Raw genomic sequence first — 5,797 nt, forward strand, 5'->3', positions numbered from 1 at the left:
GCACAGTACCATCACAATAATGAATCTTCCACAAGGGCAATAACGATAAAATAAACTTAGATCTAACCTCAAATCAGAGGAAAATCCAAGCCTGTGCACGTACCATGGTAATCAAAACACAACTAACTCCATTGTATTCCCAACAAATGAGAGAGATGGGTAATAACCTAATCAAGCATCTATAGTGAGATATAAAACAATATCACAATCCTTTTAGTGAGCATAAATCACAATATAATTCAATTCAAAGTCAATTCCAATATCCAATCATTTTTATGCTCATCACAATTCAAATCATAAATTTGCATTTTTCCATGAAAATTACCATCACAATTCAAAACATGTTCTATCACAATTTTCCATAACATAATTATTTAATCCATAACAATGCTTAATACTTATGGAAATACCATTTCACAAAGCTAAATTCATACATACTATAACAATTTTCAATAATCATTGAATTAAATCCAATGCTTGTTAAACATAATACATAAGAAAAGTATGTCATTTAATCATATGAAATATTCAAACAAAATCAGTTAAAAACTAGTTGTGCACAAACCTCTGATAACTATCTCTTGGTCTTGACTCAGTGTCTCCTTCCCTTTCCCTGAGTCTTTGCTAACTGAGAAACACAATTTGAAGTGTTTCAGTACTCATTTAAACTGTCTCTAAGAATAAGGTTCAATAATTAATTTGTCGAATTCTATTATTTCCTTAGTCAACCTAATATGTCGACCCTCGATGCGTTCTAGGTAAATTCGATTTTAATGTCACTAATATGTCACATTCAATAGTCTTTTAGGGTTGGTACATGTTACCAAATTCATTTCCATGTATCTTGCATTTTCTTACAATTTGCTGGATACTAGTTTGACCTAGCCGGACGACCTAGTTCCGTCAGTTTTCGGGTTTCGGTCAAAACTACAAACTTGTAGATCTATGTCTTATGGAACGCGGGGCGAAATTTCAGGTCATTCTGAGTTATGTAGACCAAGTTATGGTCATTTTACTATTGCTGGTCAAATTGCATCTAAATTGGTCACTTTAGGTCACTTTAGGTCATTTTAGGTTCGGCCAGTTTTTGGACCCGAACTTGTGCAAGCTCTTTGACTTGCTTATGGTCATTTCTGGGCTTTGGTGTCTTCATGAGACTTGTAGGTATGGGTCTTAACTATTCATGGTTAAACTTTCAGGTCAATTGGACCTGTTTTGATTGAGTTATGGTCTAAACAATAACTGCTGCCCAATTGGTCAATTTTCAGGTCTCACTTGTACTTAATCCGGATTTGGTCATTTTTAAAGTCACCTTGCAAGCAGAATTTTGGTATGTTTCCTTCATGAAAGTTGGCACATTTTGTGCCTAGTTTCACCTCCAATTGGTCTCATACCAATTGGAGTTACACATTTAAAGTTATAGGCTAAAATGCATACTACCCTTAATTACATTGCTTAAACATCTATTCATTACACATTTACCTTGCTACAAATCCACCTCTCAACCCTATTCTGTTTTGGTACATTGCCAAAACCATTTACCACTTCACATAAAAATCATTTTGGGCATAATACAAACATCCTCAACACACCAAATAAAACTCTAATTCACAAAGTCCAAATACAACCACATATACACATAAACATTTCTAATTCTTACATACACTTTACACAACCCATTTACATACATATTCATCAATCCTCAATATCACAATTCACCCAATATCTTCATGAATTAAAACACTCCTTAAAGAGTCCCAAGGCTGCCAAAATGTTCCACAATGCCAAAGTGTCCCATAATTCGTCAACTTCCATTTCAAGTGCACAATCACCATATACATATGGAATTAACTTACTAGGACATTAAATCACCCTACTCAACATGAATCCACATCAAATATATGTAAGAATACTTCATCAAATATAGAACTCCATGGCTGTCCAAAATTGGACATATCAAGAACTCCTCAAAACTTAAAAATTCCTTCACAAAGCAAACACCCATAACATATATACAAACTTTATCAAAGAAATATTCAAAAACTCAAACTTACCTATTGTTGGGACTTGCTTAATCTTCACTAAAACTTCTTAATATTGGTATCTACTTCTTCCTTGTGATGTGGAGGTAATCTTTAATGAAGAAACCTAGATGATTGGAGGTAAATTGAAGGAGTTAATGGAGCTTCATGCAAACGGCAATGGAGGATTCCCATTCTTCATTTCGGCATGGATGGAGGACTTGAAGAAGATGATGTTTGAGTGGGAGTAATCTGCCCACTTATGATTATATTTAATCCATATTATAATTCTTAGTGGTCCACTCACATAATTTAAATCATTTTATAAGTTTAATGTGCTAATTACAAAATTTTCACTCCACTTTTGGCTATTTGCAATAGGTACCACTAAACTAATTTTTCATTTTATTTTCAAAGTGTAATATTATTTATTTTTAATGGAAATTTAGGTCAAAATACAATTCGGAATGTCAAATGACCACAATGCCCCTGTTCGGGTTACATTCCCGATTTTTCGGTAACACCGGGTTTTGTCTGTTTTTCGATTTCTCACTTTTCTTTGTACTAATTATTTAATTTTTCTTTGATATTTCTAATGATATTTATACTTAAATTGATGTCTCTTTAAGTCCTATAAATATTTTCGGGGTTCCTTGCGATCCAGACTAGTCAACGGTCCACGCGTGACTTCCAGTCTGATCACCCATCGCTAGGGTTCTCGGCTCGCTTAACTTGGTTACATTTCTTTGCTATTATTTTTCCTTTGTTTTTCTTGTGTTTTCTTCTCTTGTATTTCATTATTTTATGTCTCCTCACTCATATCGAAGTGTAGTTCTAGGCATCCTAGCTATCCAGACAACACTGGTTACCGGAACAGTAGAACGCACTACCGAACATAGGGGTGTTACACAGGTGTTTGGGTGAAGCCCCAGAGTATGGGAGTGCAAAGGAAAGCTTGGAGAGGTCAAGAGATAAAGAATTGCTGCTGATATAAAATACACAGGTCATGTAAACCAAGCCCCACACCCGTGTAACTCTCTGCAAGAAGAAAGCTAAAAGAATCAATGGAGAAACACAAGTACACGGGTCGTGTAAGTAAACCCGTGTAATCTGTAAGGACCCGTGTAAGTATCTACCAGGAAATAGCTAGAAGAACCTTATGGGAACAACAGCACACGGCCCGTGTAACCAGACCCGTGTAGTTGGCGCAGACCCATGTAACTCTCTGTGCCAATGCAAGATTCCGCAATTCTCCTCCAACAAGTTACACGGCCCTACACGTCGAGACCCGTGTAGTGACACACGATTCGTGTACTATGCTGTAGCCAGTTTTGTAACTCGAATTCCCCTCCTGTTGTTTTATTCAAATGAGACTCCTAAATCCTTTTGGACTCAAAATGACCTAACCCTAGAGCAACCAATATAAATAGAAAAGAAAACATCAGGAAAGGAGGTCTGTCACTGTCGTCGGGACTGCTACTGAAGATTGCTATTGTCAGGCTCTACATCAGTACCAAAAGAAGTTTTTTAGCTGAAGCTCCACAAGATCAAAGCTGCAAACTCTCTTTGGTTCCTTCATTTCATCTCCCTAGATAGATTTTTATTATTTTATTTCTTCTGCATAACTCTCTTTTTATTATTTTTACCTTCTATCATTATATTTGCTGAACTCACCATCAGTAAGTAGTTTTCTTATTCTGGATTTGGGAGAGTAGCTCTTGTAATTATTATGGATGAACACTGAGTTTTATTTATTCAATTAGAGATTCGTTTCTTGATTTAATTTCTTGTGATCTTAATGCATGCTATGTGCTGGTGCCCACTTAGTCATGATTGTATATGTTAATTGAAGGACTGAAAGGTGAAGATTAACATTAGAAAATCAAGATCCTGAACCTAGGAATTTTGAGCTAGACGTAGGCTGATACCTTTATGGAACTTCAAAATTGGTCAAAGATCTTAAAGGATTTTAATTAATTTAATAGCCACGAAAGTAGGGTTTGAGTTAATTAGAATACACCCTAGATGCCTTGAGAGAGGATTTAGGATAGCTTAGGATTGATTTCCATCAAGGAAAACGACCCTAAATTCAATAAATAAACTAGATAACATCCATAGTACGATTCAAGTATAAAATCTTAATTCTAGAATTGTTCCAAAATAGATTATTTCATTTTAAGTTTATCATTCTAGTGTTTAAAATTAACAAACTTCATTCCCTAAGTATTCGATAGCCTAGACAGCCAAAATTACCGTGTAGATTGGTACTTGCTAGACAAATTCCTCATGGGAACGATACTCTATTCATCACTTTATTACTTGTTAACGATCTGTGCACTTGCAGTGGTTGCAAAATAGCGAAACAAGTTTTTGACGCTGTTGCCGGGGAATTTGGTTTTATTAATATCAAGCGATAGGCAATTTAGCTGATTTAGGCAATTATATTTATTATTTGATCTTATTTTACTAGTTGTATTTCTCTTCTTTTCTTTTAGGTGCCCAATCTGGTATATGACAAGAACAAAGCCAGAAGAAATTTTAGACTATGATCCGGAGATAGATAGAACCCTAAAAGCTATCAGGAGGGAAAGGAAACATCAAGAGCACGGTTAAGGAGATCCTGAAATCCCAACCATGGCCGATAATAATGACAGACCAAGACTCTTGAAAGATTACGGAGCTCCATCTATCCAAGGATTTCATCCCAGTGTCACTAGACCCACAGTGGAAGCCAACAACTTTGAATTAAAACCAACATGGCTCCAAATGATTCAACAAACCCAGTTTGCAGGTTCACCAATAGAAGACCCACACTATCACCTCTAGTGCTTTCTTGCCCTATGTGACACAGTCAATATGAATGGAGTGTCTAATCAAGCAATAAGACTCAGAGCATTCCCATTCTCCCATTGGGACAGAGTAAGGAAGTGGTTACTTTCTCAACCGGCTGGAACATTCACTACTTGGGAGAACCTCTCTCAAGCTTTTCTAGCAAGGTATTTTCCACCTGCAAAGACTATAAAACTGAGGCTTGAGCTCAACACCTTCAGACAAAAGGAAGGAGAATCACTCTATGACGCATGGGAAAGATATAAAGACCTGCTGACGGAATGTCCACACCATGGCATAGAAGATTTGCTATTAGTGCAAAATTTCTATAATGGGTTACTACCCTCTACAAGGAGCATAATTGATTTAGTTGCAGAGGGTGATCTAATGGAGAAAACAATGCCACAAGCACTTGAACTTCTAGAAAGGTTTGTATACCATAATTATGAGTGCTCAAATGAAAGTGAAAATGCAAGGAAAACTGTAGGGGTCTTAGAAGTAGATGCTCATAGCATGATAAATGCTCAGTTTGATCAGCTCACAAGGAAACTTGAAAGAATGCAAGCCAACACAGTTGGTATAAACAGTCAATATGAGGACAGCTATGAAGGAGGATACATGAGTTCAAAATCCAGCAATTTCAATGAACCCTCCACAAAACAGATGAACTATGTGAATAATGGAGGAAACATCAACCAGAGGTAGCCCAACAATCCATATTCAAATACTTACAACCCTGGATGGAGGAACCATCCAAATTTCTCATGGTCCAATCAGCAGAACTAGCTAATAAACAAGCAATAAGAGTATAAATCACCAGCAGCCCCTGGATTTCAGAACAGAGGTCAAAACTTTGCACAGCCATCACTACCTCTCCAACCTCAGTAACCTGAACCAAAAATGGCTATGGAAACCATGTGGAAGGATTCCTAACAGCTCAACAATAA

General features: G+C 36.5%; 1 non-coding gene across 1 annotated transcript; it reads right to left on the reverse strand.

The window, feature by feature from the left end:
• Positions 1-5,042: 5,042 nt before the first annotated feature.
• LOC131181778 (small nucleolar RNA R71) lies at positions 5,043-5,149 on the reverse strand. Its single transcript, XR_009150256.1, has one exon. It is a non-coding gene; the product is annotated as a small nucleolar RNA R71 (small nucleolar RNA).
• Between the last annotated feature and the right edge of the window lie 648 nt (positions 5,150-5,797).

Source organism: Hevea brasiliensis, chromosome 7, assembly GCF_030052815.1.
Source record: "Hevea brasiliensis isolate MT/VB/25A 57/8 chromosome 7, ASM3005281v1, whole genome shotgun sequence".
Classification (NCBI taxonomy): Eukaryota; Viridiplantae; Streptophyta; class Magnoliopsida; order Malpighiales; family Euphorbiaceae; genus Hevea; species Hevea brasiliensis.